Source organism: Salvelinus alpinus, chromosome 4 (genome assembly GCF_045679555.1).
Source record: "Salvelinus alpinus chromosome 4, SLU_Salpinus.1, whole genome shotgun sequence".
Classification (NCBI taxonomy): domain Eukaryota; kingdom Metazoa; phylum Chordata; class Actinopteri; order Salmoniformes; family Salmonidae; genus Salvelinus; species Salvelinus alpinus.
This window is the reverse complement of record NC_092089.1, coordinates 59,524,637-59,540,293: the sequence shown is the minus strand read 5'-3', so window position 1 is coordinate 59,540,293 and position 15,657 is coordinate 59,524,637.

The following is a 15,657-nucleotide window of genomic DNA, read 5'->3' as shown; positions in this document are numbered from 1 at the left end:
CGACAATTTGTTGTGTAGCTGGGAGCCTTGGGATTGCAAACAGAGGAAGATCTTGAAAGGTAAGTGATTTATTTTATCTAACTTTTGTGACCCCTCTGCTGGTTTGGAAAATGTTTTTAATGATTTTGAATGCGGGGCGCTGTCCTCAGATAATCGCATGGTGTGCTTTCGCCATAAAGCCTTTTTGAAATCTGAAAAAGCATCTGGATTAACAAGAAGCTAACCTTTTAAATGATGTATGACACATGTATTTTCATGAATGTTTAATATTACGATTTTTGTATTTTGAATTTGGCGCTCTGCAATTTCACCGGATGTTGTCGAGATGGGGGGCTAGCGTCCCACCTAGCCTTTTAAGCAGTCCATAACCTCGGCCATAATAAGCCAGTAGGTCCCAATCATAAGAATACAAAAACACAATTAAACATTTCCCAATTGAAATTACAACTATTATTTCCCATTGCAAAAAAACATTTCATGTTTAGCACATAAAGTAACCGGTGACCTAAAGTTTAAAGTGGAACTGACAGCACTTTAACTAATTTACAGATATGAAACAAACAGACAATCATAATATTAGTAAAAAATATCAAATTTACAGTTTATGCTACAAATCCAACCAAGAGGTTTTAAAAATAGGTTATATTTGTCTCAATGTTCCATAACGTACACGAAGGCATTGTTGGCAAAATAGATGGATGCAGTTCAATGCATGATGAATATAATTCACCAATATATTTGTTGGTAGTCCCAAAAATATAGCTATGAGGTTGTAAATCACAGCTGTCCTGGTACATTGTTTGCAGCCTCCATTCGAGATGCACTGTTTCAGTTTCAATGACTCAATATTCTGGGCAAAAACGGCCGAATGTAACTAAGGCTGGGAATATCGATACAATCAAACTAGCAAGGGCAATAATCACAAGTCAGTCACAACAAAGCTAATAGGCTAGTATATATATTTATGTAGCAAGCTAAAAACACACAGCCTAATGTTAGCTAGCTAGCTAGTGTCATGACTCTCCTGTTCAGATTTGAAGGATCAGGTTACAGTGGGTCCACTCTACAGCGCCCTCTCTCTCCCGCAGAGGGGAAAAGGGGTGAAGTTGGCCATTTTATGACGATCGTGAATACCTGCAGGGAAAGTCTCCCTCCCACTCTTTTAGAAATTGAAGTTAAATCCCTTTGTTACCACAGAGAGAGACGTTGCAGTATGGTAACATTAAAAGGTTGAATAATGAAACAATATTTCTGAAATTCAAAACAGTTAGAATGGTCAGTGGATACTTAAAGAACAATCCTACCAAATGTGTTACTAATTTGTGATGTAACTAAGGACAGTATAACAACATAACTGTATCTCTGAATGTGTATATTTCCCAGTTGTCAGGCTCACATCCAAATGTCGGGGAACTGATATGATTAAATATGAAACTATTTGTGAGTGAACTGTTTTTCATATAAAGTCTTAACTAGTCAGTGACCACACCCACGTGAGCACAGACATTATGTCGGTGTCATGGAATGCCCCCTTTTCCCAGAGTGCGTAAAACCCACTTCTGATTTTTTTTTACGTTAGTCAAGAAAACGTAAGGACGGGAGTCCCCACGTTGAAATGGCTACCACTCTATAGACCAGTTACGTGCAGTTCCAGCTGAATATGAAGAAATCTCCATAACTAAAGACTACACATTCACTGTCTGCAGCTGTATATGTAAAATAGTCTAGGAAACTCGACTGAAGACGAGAGGAGAACATTTCCCTATCGAATGACCATTGGTACGTCTGACGCATCCATTATAACTAAGGGCAACCATGGCATCCATGACGGAGAGGGAGAAGCTAGCTAGCTAGCAGTACACTTTAACTTGAAATGAAAATGACTTTCTGACAAAATTAGAAATGTGCATTATCTGAAAGTGTAGCCAGCCACACTCTCTTACCTGTATTCATGGTTTGAGGCTTCTCCCTCTCCGTCATCGATGCCATGTATATGATCTGTGTAGTAATAGTATTCATATCTCAGAGCCAGTTGCATCTCAGAGTCATTTGCTAGTTATAGCCTAATGTTAGCTAGCTAACATTGAAACTGGTTGGTTAGCTACCTGCAGATTCATGTAGGGTAGTAACATTATGAGTTGGGATTATGATTCATTGTTTAGCTATCTAGCTACATGTCTAAACAAAAGACTCCACTATGCAAGTAACTATTTCAATAGAATGTTTATGAGATGACTGCAACAACTGTCAATAGACATAGCTGGTAAATTCACTCCGGCTATCTAGTCCGATTTCAGAGTACTCTCGTCTGAGATTGTCAGAGTGCAGAATAACTGACACATTTGTGAACGCTCAACACCCGTGGAATATGGTGTCAGTAAACGTTGGCAAAAAAGCATAATTCAATTGTTGCCAGCAGCACAGTTGCCATTACCAACCCTAACTAGCTCTCTACCTAGCGCAGCTGTCAACTTTTTGTCCTCAAATGAAACTGGTTCATTTTTCTATTTATGCCAGTTCCTTTCAGCCAATTTGTATCTATAATATATGGCAGGCAAACAAGTTCCCTCCCTTCTCCCTTTTCCACTTGCCTCCTCCATTTTTGTGGTTATTCTGCAATCAGTTGTATATAAGTTTGGATTGAGCAGACCATATGCTTTCGATAGCTTCATATGTGACATAACTCCACTGCTTAAATTCATAATTTCATTAATACATTTTTTTATCCCTAAAGAATGTTTTTATTAACTTCTTGTCAATATGGGGGCGCTGTTTCCACTTTGGAAAAAATTGCGCCCAAATTAAACTGCCTCGTACTCTATTCTAGATCGTACAATATGCATATTATTATTACTATTGGATAGAAAACACTCTCAAGTTTCTAAAACTGTTTGAACTATATCTGTGAGTAAAACAGAACTCATTTTGCAGCAAACTTCCAGACAGGAAGTGAAAAATCTGAAAACGATGCTCTGTTCCAGGGCCTGCCTATTCAATTGCCTAATATTTATCGATATGCATGCACTTAATACGCGTTCCACTAGATGTCAACAGGCAGTGGAAGGTGGAATGGGGTGTTGATCTGAGGTCGAACAAGAGCTCTTGGAATGACGTGTCCAGAATTTCCTTTCTCTACCTAGGCGCGGGAAGCAACTCCATATTGTCTTATGATAAGGGTTCGGTATACACGGCTAATATCTCCGGCTTTGTTTTTATTTGATACATATTAGAAAAACATCATAAAGTAGGTTTTTTCAACCGAGTTTCATCAGTTTATTCAACGTTTAATGGGACTTTTGGAGTTTTCCGTTCACTGCGTCGAGAGAAATTGCGAACGTCATCAACATTGGCTAGCCTTGTGGAGCGAATTCGACAGGAGAGAAGGACATTCTAAAACCAAAAAACGATTTATTCTTGACCAAGGACTCCTTGTACAAGATTCTGATGGAAGCTCAGCAAAAGTAAGAACAATTTCATGATGTTATTTCGTATTTCTGTGGAAAATGTTGAATCCTATTATCCGCGTTTTGGCGGGCGCTGTTGTAAGTTATAATCTGTATAAAGGCAAAAAGGCATTTTTTTTTTACAAAGGATGAGCCTTTCTTAATAATCTACTGGAGAGCCATTTAGGGTTTACGTATAACTTGGAGGGTGCGCAGTTCAAAATAATATTTGTAATTTTAAACATTCATGAACATACAAGTGTCTTATATCATTTAAAAGCTTCACTTCTTGTTAATCTAACTCTAGCCTCACATCAACCAATTTTTCAACCAGCACAGACTTCACAAAATCACAAATAGCGATTAAATAAATCACTTACCTTTGAATATCTTCCTCAGTTTGCAATCCCAAGGGTCCCAGCTACAACATGAATGGTCGTTTTGTTCGATAAAATCCTTCTTTATATCCCAACAATTACATTTAGTTTGCGCAATTGATTTCAGTAATCCACTCGTTCAACATGCAGACAAAGGAGTCCAAAAAGCTACCAGTAAACTTCATCCAAACAAGTCAAACGACATTTCTATTTAATCCTCAGGTACTCTAAAATGTAAATAAACTACAATATTTCACACAGAAAGTTGTATGTTCAATAGGAAAGGGAAATTTGTAAGCGTGCCGAAAGACTGATTTGGTCCCATTACAAAAACTCCAAATACTTGTTAGTTTTTCCTGAAATCTTGAAATCTTGAAATCTTGAGTAAAGACTGTTGACATCTAGTGGAAGCCATAGGAATTGCAATCTGGGTGACGGAGGTACATAGAAACAATAGGTTTCCATAATAAGAGCTTGGGAGCTGAAAAAAATATATTTCTGGTCGGATTTTCTTTGTATTTTGCCTGCCATATCAATTCTGCTATAGTCTCAGACATAATTTTCAGAGTGTTTTCTATCCAATGCTATCAATTATATGCATGTCCTGGCTTCTGGGCCTGAGTAACAGGCAGTTTACTTTGGGCACATCAGTCAGGCGGATATTCAGAAAACTAGACCCTAGCCCTACTCATCTGGGAGGGAGGGTTCGGTGGGCACCATGTAGAGAATTTGCCTTTGTAGTCCGTTATAGTCTGTAGTCCTTGCCACATGCTTTGCGAGTCTGAATTGTCGAACACCAATTTTGAGTCTGAGTCTGAGTTTGAGTCTGTATTGTCTTTTTGCGTCCCTAATGGATTTGCAGAGCTCATACCTGCTTGGATTGGATTGTTTTTGTGGGTACAATATCATCAACACATTTCCTAATGAAGCCTGCGACTGACAATGTATAGTCCTCAATGTTGATGGCTGAGTCCTGGGTGGATGCATCTTTGAACATATTCCAATCAGTGTTCTCAAGCGATGAGGGAGGGAGAGGCCACGAGGCATGCTTCAGTCAGGAAAAACTCAGCTCATCTTGGCAGATGAATTTAACATGAAGGCTAGACAGGGTAAAGGGGTAATTTATAACCGAAGATGGCCCCTAAAGAGGCAGGACACATATATATGAAGAAGACTCGTAAACTAAGTGCTGCATTTGTCATCCCAATGTTCTGCTAACCTTATTGAAGCTTCTTGTTGTGAAGCAGGGGTCATGTGAGTGTGGTAGCATTGTAGCGTGGTAGGTGAGATTCAGAGATGAGACGAGGAGTTATCAGTAAACAGGACAGAGAACAAGGCAGCATGTTCTGCTGCAGCCTCTATTCTATTTCATGCTCTAAGTGGGAGACATGCACTGTTATGATGCCAAAGTGGAGCACAATTTTGCAAGTAATTAAGAAACTACAAAAGGCGCAGATGCCTACCACAAACCATTTTAGCCAAATTGTTTTATTCAATAAGCTTGTTGTCCCCATTGGGGCTGACTACAGTACTGCATCTGCAATAGCTTCTAGAATATAATACTGTCGGTGAGTAAGGGTGCATCCAAAATGGTACCCTATTCCTGCTCTGGTCAAAAGTAGTGCACTATATAGGGAATAGGATGCAATTTGGGATAACTCCTAAGACTGCATGGAAATGTTAAAGGTGCATGGCGCTAACAGGGAATTAGCCATGTTGTATGTCCTCAGGATCTGCATTTATTAACACAGCTGGCTGGCTGTAATCACCTTGTCCTGGCTTACTCTCTGCTTCTATATCTGTGTCTGAAATTGCACCCAATTTTGACCAGTGCACAATGGGACTTGGTCAAAAGTAGTGCACTACATAGGGAATAGGGTACTATTTCGAATGCAGACTGAGGAGTTACTTGCCACTTCAGACTGAAGTGATAAAGTGAGGAAGATAGGGTCCCTGGTTAGCTCTGAGATGGGCGGTGTCTAAACATGTGGTGAACCCAAGACCAGTGATGTTATATTAAAACCATACCACATAGTTATAGCCCCTCAGATCCTTCGTTTTTTTGCTGACAGCACTGTTGTTCTCTCTCAACACAAAGTACGTAAAATGTGCCCTACAGCTCTCGGCTTTTCTGGATGAATAGCAGTATTGAGTGAAAGGGATGTTGGGTAATATAACACGGCTGGTTATGTTCCTTTAATGCAGGGGTGGGCAACCCTTTGGTCTAAATTCAAGACTCTTATTGGCATTATTTGAATCAGGTGTGTTACTGCTGGACAGGATACCTGCACTCTGCCCTTATAAAAAAAAGTGCTATAGGATTACTATAAAATAGTATTATACAAATATCACAAAAGAACGTATAGCATTATTGTGGTAAATTCGAACATACTATAGAATACCTATAGCAATCTTATAGTAAAACAAATTGAATAACTACAGCAATATTATAGTGATCTATAAGATTACTATAGAAGAAAATTATAGAAAACTTTTTTTAAATTCGATAGTATTCTTATGGTAAATTCAGACATACTATAGAATAACTATAGCAATCTTAAAGGAATACTGTAACATCTTCTCATAGTGATACTATAGCAATAACTAACATTATACACTACTATACCAATATACAAATATATACTAATGGTATATCTTATGGTAATATGATAGCAATTTATCGTGATACTACAGCAATTACTATAGTAGACTTTTGAAGAAAAAAAAATTCAGTGTACATTAAGAAGTTGACAGATACGAGGATATCATATTTGAAAAATTATCAATTTTAATACTTTTTACTGAGTTAAATCAAAAAGTTAGCTCTTAGCCTCCAAGTTACTCCATTTGAGTAAAAGAAAAACGTTTTAAACGTAAATCTTGGACTTCTTAAGCAATTTCGACTCATTGTTAAGCTTCGATCAAATTATTTTTAAGACATCATTCTCCTCCATCTGGTTTTGCCTAATTAAAAAGGCTGTGGAGAAAAAGAAATATGGTTTTAACAAATTTGCTTTGAGTACAGAATAGCCTGCCTAACTCGAAATTAATCAACAGTCTTGGCACAAACAAATAGACCTGAGATCAGGTTACACACACACGTTCACACTCTTGTAATAAGTAAATAATAAAATAAAATAATTAATTTAAACTACAAAACCCATTTCTGGCCATTTACAGTACTAGTAGTTCTGCTGTATTTTGAAGTAAAAGTCTTATCTTTCATAATTATATATGTTATTGTACAGTATTTATCGTAAAAAATGACTAAGCAACTTACTGCAAATGGCAGACACTTTGGTTGGGAACAGCTGTTTCTTTGCCTCCTGGTCCCGGAATGCATTCAAATGTGTTCCTGTCAATGAAGAGACGGCCATCACCTCTCTGGGAAACAGAGCTGTCATGAGCTCAGAAATGCACTTTGATGATTCTTTGCTCAGCCGAGTGATAATGTTTGTCTGGATTTTAACACCCTTTGCCAGTTCCACCTGTAAAACATCATAAAACAATAACTTTAATAAAATACATTTTAAAAATAAGCCAGTTACACATGATTTTTGGACTTAGCCTGTCTGACTCTGGGGTTCCGCAGGCGGAACTCCTCCCACATTCCACTGAAAAGGCAGAGCGCGAAATTCAAAATATATTTTTTTAGAAATATTTAACTTTCACACATTAACAAGTCCAATACAGCATTTGAAAGATACACATCTTGTGAATCCAGCCAACATGTCCGATTTTTAAAATGTTTTACAGCGAAAACACCACGTATATTTATGTTAGCTCACCACCAAATACAAAAAAAGGACAGACATTTTTCACAGCACAGGTAGCATGCACAAAGCCAACCTAACTAACCAAGAACCAACCAAACTAACCAAGAAACAACTTCATCAGATGACAGTCTTATAACATGTTATACAATAAATCTATGTTTTGTTCGAAAAATTTGCATATTTGAGCTATAAATCAGTTTTACATTGCAGCTACAATAACAGCTACCGTCAGAAATAGCACGGAAGCAGCCAGAGTAATTACAGACACCAACGTGCAATACCTAAATATTCGTCATAAAACATTTCTGAAAAATCGATGGTGTACAGCAAATGAAAGACAAAGATCTTGTGAATCCAGCCAATATTTCCGATTTTTTAAGTGTTTTACAGCGAAAACACAATATAGCATTATATTAGCTTACTACAATAGCCTACCACACAACCCCATTCAGTCAAGGCAAAGTTAGCGATAGCGAATAAACCAGCAAAATATATTAATTTTTTCACTAACCTGGACAAAATTCATCAGATGACAGTCCTGTAACATCATATTACACAATGCATATAGGGTTTGTTCGAAAATGTGCATATTTAGTGGCACAAATCGTGGTTATACAATGTGAATAGGTAGCCAAACGTCAAGCAATCTGGCCGGCGCCATCTTGGAGAGGCACCTAATCTAATCGATAACTAATCAATACACTTGACTAAAAAATACAGGTTGGACAGCAAATTAAAGATACATTAGTTCTTAATGCAACCGCTGTGTTCGATTTTTAAAATTAACGTTACTAGACATACAGCGTGCGTTACAGCGAGACCGTGCCGAAATTAATGGCGGAATTATTGTTTCACATTTTTCAACATAAATACGAATTAACAGCATAAAGACCTCTTACTTTTTGATGAGCTCCCATCAGAATCTTGGGCAAGTTGTCCTTTCTCCATAATAATCGTTGCTCGGCTGTAGAATGTCCTCTTCATCTTTGGAAGTAGCAGCTAACATTAGCTATGTTGCGCAGGTGTCCAACCGTTCATAACGCAATACAAAGACAATTTCGAAAATCGCAATATACTCATGTAAACTGATATAACTCGGTTTAAAATAACTACGTTATGATGTTTCTAACAACTATATCGAATAAAATCAGAGCCGGATATATCTAACGCCGATAAGTGAGCTTTTCAGAATGCCATCCTGAGGTCTGTTTCGCGTCATGGCGAATGTTGAAAAGGGTGCGCACCTCGTGCCAAGCCCATTTATAGGGCCTCAGATCTGCCTAGCAACACCATCTGCCTAGCAACACTCAACGCTTGCTGACATATAGGGGAAATCGTATGCGGTGCTTGTCGACCAATAGAATAATTGCAAATTATTTAACTGACCCCAGAACAGAGTGCCCAATTTCAGATCTCTCACTTCCTCACAGGAAATTTGCTCCAACTCGAGTTCTGTTTTACCCACAGATATAATTCAAACGGTTTTAGAAACTAGAGAGTGTTTTCTATCCAATAGTAATAAGAATATGCATATTGTACGAGCAAGAATTGAATACGAGGCCGTTTAAATTGGGCATGATTTCCCCCAAAGTGAAAACAGCGCCCTCTGGTCCTCATCAGGTTAGAAGCTGTGGTCAAAATGTGCTCTTTGTAGTTATCAACAATGTATTCAAACGTTCCTTTGTGATGGACAGAAACGTAGTTTTTTGCATGATATAAAAATATTTTAAATCAATACAGTATTTTAATATTAGGATTTGTTCTGACTTCCAGTTTGTGTGCACCTGTTCTAAAAAAACCTTGCCTTGGTAGTGCAATCATCCCCAGTATTTCTTTAATAAGGGTGTGCCAAGTATTCAGACAAAACCATTATTGTTACCGATATTAGGACTTTATTAACATCATTATCCGTGATTGTGAAAAGATTCTGAAAACATAATTTTTTCGAGTCAACTACAAATTTAACAAAACATTGTTTTTGACTTTGTCAAGTCGTCGCCATTGATGATGGATATAATCCTATCCCCCAACACTAGTGGTAACAATACAACTCTTATCTTCTTCTTTCTCTCTCTGTCTCCCTCGCTTTGTCATTCAATATATATCAATATTTTAGTTAGATAATGTTCTGTGTTGGTTTTCTCCATGTATTCCTAATTTAGGACCCCCTGACACACCACAGTCAACCTGGCTCTGATGATTTAGACCGTGATGATGCCCCTGAGATGGTTAGTGTCAGGTGCACAAACACACACAACTCTCAGGCCATAGCAATCTGTTCTACCTTTGCAGATGTATTATACATTTCCTTCTGGTTTAAAACATGTCTAAATATACCTTGCATCTAACTCTTTTCAGAACAAAGAAAGGATTTACCCTGGGGCATCAGTAACAAAGGGGCAATGTCGTATGACAATAATGCTCTTTGTTCTGCGTCATCACCTGACTGGAACTGCCCTGATAGACCTACTTGCCTTGCTGAATTTGCTTGTCCCCAACTTGGTTCCAACACCTAAATATCTTTTCAAAAAGTTTTTGGGTAATACAGCCCTGACAGCTGTCTCTCATTTATTTTGTGATGAATGCCAAAATTGCTTAGGAAAGCAACCCGAAGACACAAATTGCTCACATTGTGGAACGTCCTTCATCAGAGAAACAAAACGTTTATTTTTGTCAATACCTTTGAGGGACCTTTTGCGAGATACACTGTATAACCATGGAATAGATATTTTGAGGAAAACAATGAAGGAAGAAGAATATGAAATTGAGGATGTCATGGACATCATGGAAAGATGTACCAGACGTTACTGAAAGAGAATAGGCTATCTGCTGATGATTTAACATTAACCTGGAACTGTGATGGAGTACCCATTTTTAACTCCTCAAATTACTCAGTTTACCCCCTTCAATTTACCATAAATGAACTGCCTTACATACATCGGAAAGAAAATGTGATGGTTGCAGGACTTTGGTTTGGCCCAGAAAACCCCAGAATGAATACCTTTTTAAAACCTTTTATTGATGAATATTGCAATTTAGCCCAAAACCCATTACTTTGGAGAGATAACAGTGAGATTCTCAGTGCTCTGGCACCCCAATGGTGGAACAAACTCCCTCACGACGCCAGGTCAGCGGAGTCAATCACCACCTTCCGGAGACACCTGAAACCCCACCTCTTTAAGGAATACCTAGGATAGGATAAAGTAATCCTTCTAACCCCCCCCCCCTTAAAAGAGTTAGATGCACTATTGTAAAGTGGTTGTTCCACTGGATATCATAAGGTGAATGCACCAATTTGTAAGTCGCTCTGGATAAGAGCGTCTGCTAAATGACTTAAATGTAAATGTAAATTCTGAAGAGGAGAAAGGTCTTCTCCATGATTTGTTCCTCAGATGCAATTGCCAATCCAATCCTTCATTACTGAATGCAAATCAATGGTGAATATGGTTGTGACTGGGGCTTGCACCCCGATAAAGTTGTCCCCAAAGGCAGAGGATATGTAGATCCTATCCTTACAGTCAACACCTGCAAATTCAAAGATCACACAATCCATTTAAGGATAATGCAATTCACGCTGCTCACACTCACATTCCGCAAAATGGTGTAAAGGGGTTGTCAACACTGTTTTTGCTTCCATTGTTCTACATTGTGTTTGGTTTTGTGGCAGACTACATGCATTCTTGTTCTCCTCGGCATAACTCGATAACAGTCTCTTTGATTGGAAACGTGCAACTGTTTGAATCTATGGTACATTGGTGTCTTGAGATTTCGCAGTCGACCTAAGGAAATCACAAGAATATCGCGATCATTGCATATAAGAACATTTTGGAAAGCATCGGAGTGTCGTGCATTTTTTCTGTTTTATTCAATCACTGTTCTGCCTGGCTGTAATGGCTTTCGTCGGTAGAAGGAGAGGAGGACCAAAGCGCAGCGTGGTGCGTATCCATAATTTATTAGAATACTTCTCAATATGAACAAAAACAATAAACAGACGAAAAACCAACGAAGCTACAGTCCCGAACTAGTGAACACAGAAAAAACAGGAACACACGAACAGGAACAATCACCCACAAACCAATAGTGAAAACAGGCTACCTTAATATGGTTCCCAATCAGAGACAATGCAAAACACCTGCCTCTGATTGAGAACCATATCAGGCCAAATGACAAACCTAAACATAGAAACACATAACATAGACTGCCCACCCCAAATCACACCCTGACCATACTAACTAAAGACAAAACAAAGGAAAATAAAGGTCAGAACGTGACACTGGCATCCTCCTTCTGGCTCCATTTCTACTTACATTCAGCATGCATATTTTGCTTCAAGGCTCTATTTCACAGCGTTACCTTAGATTAGCTCACATTTCTTTAGTCCTCTTTGTCAAGAAAAATGAAGAATTGTATGGACAAAAAAATGTTTATTTCAATTGCCATCAGCTAATCCACCTTACTGATTGTGTACTGGGGCCTCTCTGGGCAACGTCATATTTTACATTTGAGGTAACAACGGTAGTTTGAAATCTCTTTTCCATGGGATGCAGTGTGTTCCACAACAAATCTGACAGCTTTTCCTTCTTTGGCGAGACATTCCCAAACATCTTAGTGTTTTAGGATTTCACCCAGAGTCAGAGTTCGGTATATTCCTTACAAAGCTTGCAGACAGAAGACTTAAAGGAGAAAAAATCTCAGGCTCCCTAAAAACTCTTGGAAAATCTGTACCTCTTCACCTCACAGCTTCTGTAAAACTTGCTGTAGAATAACTAATTACTGTCCCGTCCCATCCTGTGTAGTCATACGGCCGATTCATTTATGAACAGATTGTTTATCACACAACTTAGTACAAAATCTCAGAAAAAAGGGATAACACCTCAGTCGTGTTCAAAAATGGATGTTGTGCACAACTGCTGTTCTTTTTCTTTGTTAGACTGAATTGCATTTGTCAAACAAACTGCTTATGTCAACGTATTCAAATTGTTATGGTTCAACCATATGTAATTTAAGCTGACAGTTTGTTCATCAACAAGAATCTAGGCATCTCATCAAATGTGTGTGAAAGTTGAGGTAGAGACAAAATATATATTTTTCTTTGGAAGATATCAAGTGTAAATGTATTTATGTGGATGGCTGGCTTGTCCCTCTGCCAAACACTTATAACATATATTAGTTATGGGTGTTTTTTTAGAGAGCTGGTTGATGTTATTGAGCTGATTGATAATGAGAGCTGATTCCCATTTGCAATGGTGACCTGGCCAAGAAAAGCATCAACATACTTAAATTCAGGTCCTTCCAGTGTGAGGATATGTTAGGGACGTGCAGCTCTGTCGGGCTCACCTTGGGGTCATGATAGGGGCTGTACCAAATGTTTGATGTATTATAATAATTGATTATGCTTATGTTGTATTAATAGAAGGGGAAGGGTTATAAGACTCCTCCCCCCTTACATTTATAGGGTCCTAGACTACAGATTAACAATATATATTCATTATAAGGTTTAATATTGTTCCACAGTCTTTTGTAGTCTCTGCCTCTTATAAAGACATGGACTGAGAGATGTGTGACTGAGAAAGAACATTCCACTATAAATCAACTTGGGGAGTGGACATTTACTGCTGTGCCTTTAGATAACACTGAAACTCTTGTTTGCATAGCTGTGTAGGCATGGGCTTGGTCTCATGAGTAGAAGGTAATGACGTAGGCAGTGACATCACTAAGGCTGGACTTTGGGCTTAATAAAATAACTTGGACCCTTTAATATAACATGCATGCTATGTTCCTGTTGTCAACTTCTGGCTGCAATTGCATTAATACAAGTTTTTGATTTATTTAATTAAAGATACTGTCTGAATGCTAATTTCAACAAGGAGCCAATGATTGACAAGGAACAAGGAACAAACCCCAACAGCTCCCAGTTAAAACGCATGCATTTAGATTCACTGGAATTGAGCAATAGTTGGAGATCACAAAATGTGTGTTGTATGTCATTGAATCTGTGTGATTCTCATTGATAACTTATCAGGGACATACATCAGTGATGGAAGGGACATCGCATATATATTGTATTGTACATGTGGTTAACTTCTTGTCAATATGGGGGCGCTGTTTTCACTTTGTAAAAATTCGTTCCCAAATTAAACTGCCTCGTACTCAATTCTTGCTCATACAATATGCATATTATTATTACTATTGGATAGAAACACTCTCTAGTTTCTAAAACCGTTTTAATTATATCTGTGAGAAACAGAACTCAAGTTGCAGCAAACTTCCTGTCAGGAAGTGAGAAATCTGAAATCGTGCACTCTGTTCCAGGGTCAGTTTATTAATTTGCATGTAATCTATGAGTCGACATGCACTGCATACGATTTCCCTTAGATGTCAGTAAGCAGTGAGAATTGGAATGGGGTTGCTAGGTAGATCTGAGGCCGTATAAAGGCTCTTGGAACGGGGGGGTGCACTCTTTTCAACGTTCGTCATGGCGCAAGACAGACCTCAGGATGGCATTCTGAAAAGCTCTCGTTATAGGCCTTAGATATAGCTCTGATTTTATTCGATATAGGTGTTAAAAACATCATAATGTAGTTATTTTAAACCGAGTTATATCAGTTTATATCAGTATATTGCGATTTTCGGAATTTTCTTTGTGCTGCGTTATGAAGAGTTGGACACGTCTGGGCCACATAGCTAATGTTTGCTGCTAATTCCTAAGTTGAAGACGACAATCTACAACCGAGCAACGATGATTCTGGACAAAGGACAACTTGCACAAGATTCTGATGGAAGCTCATCAAAAAGTAAGAACTATTTATGATGTTAATTCGTTGTTCTGTTGAAAAATGTTACACTACTATTCCGCCATTAATTTCGGTGCGGTCTCACTTTAACGCACGCTGTATGTCGTAGTAACGTTAATTTTAAAAACCTAACACAGCGGTTGCATTAAGAACTAATGTATCTTTCATTTGCTGTCCAACCTGTATTTTTTTGTCAAGTTTATGATTAGTTATTGATTAGATTAGGTGCCTCTCCCAAGATTTCTCCCGACATTTTGTTGGCAGCTTGGCTACTATTCTCATTGTATAACCACGATTTGTGCCGCTAAATATGCACATTTTCGAACAAACAATATATGTATTGTGTAATATGATGTTATAGGACTGTCATCTGATGAAGTTTTGAGAAGGTTAGTGAAAAATGTAATATCTTTTGCTAACGTGCATGAATCAATGCTGCTGTGTGGTTGGCTATTGTAGTAAGCTAATATTGTCATGTTTTGTCATTGATTATCATGTCTTGTCCCTGTGCTTCCCTCTGCTGGTCTTATTAGGTTCTTTCTCTTTCTCTCTCTCTATCGTTCCGTTCCTGCTCCCAGCTGTTTCTCATTCTCCCTACGACCTCATTTACTCTTTCACACCTGTCCCCTATTTTGCCCTCTGATTAGAGTCCCTATTTCTCCCTCTGTTTTCCGCTCCTGTCCTTGTCGGATTCTCGTTTGATGTTTGCTGTTCTGTCCTTGTTCCGCCCTGTCGTGTTTTTGCCTTCTTCAGATGCTGCGTGTGAGCAGGTGTCTATGTCAGCTACGGCCTGTGCCTTCCTGAAGCGACCTGCAGTCTGTGGTCGCGTTTCCAGTCGTTCCTCTCTACTGACGAGAGGATTTCAGTTTCCTGTTTTGGATTTACCATCGATATATCCAGGAGAATCATTATTTGTTTAATACTGGAATAAAGACTCTGTTTCTATTACGTCGCTTTTGGGTCCTCATTCACCAGCATAACAAATATAATGCTAAATTGTGTTTTCGCTGTAAAACTCTGAAATATTGGCTGGATTCACAAGATCTTTGTCTTTCATTTGCTGTACGCTGTGTATTTTTCATAAATGTTTTATGATGAGTATTTAGGTAATTCACGTTGCTCTCTGTAGTTATTCTAGTTGCTTTGGTGAGAGTTGTGATGGTGGCTGCAATGTAAAACTATGATTTATACCTGAAATATGCACATTTTTCAAACAAAACATATGCTATACAATAAATATGTTATCAGACTGTCATCTGATGAAGTT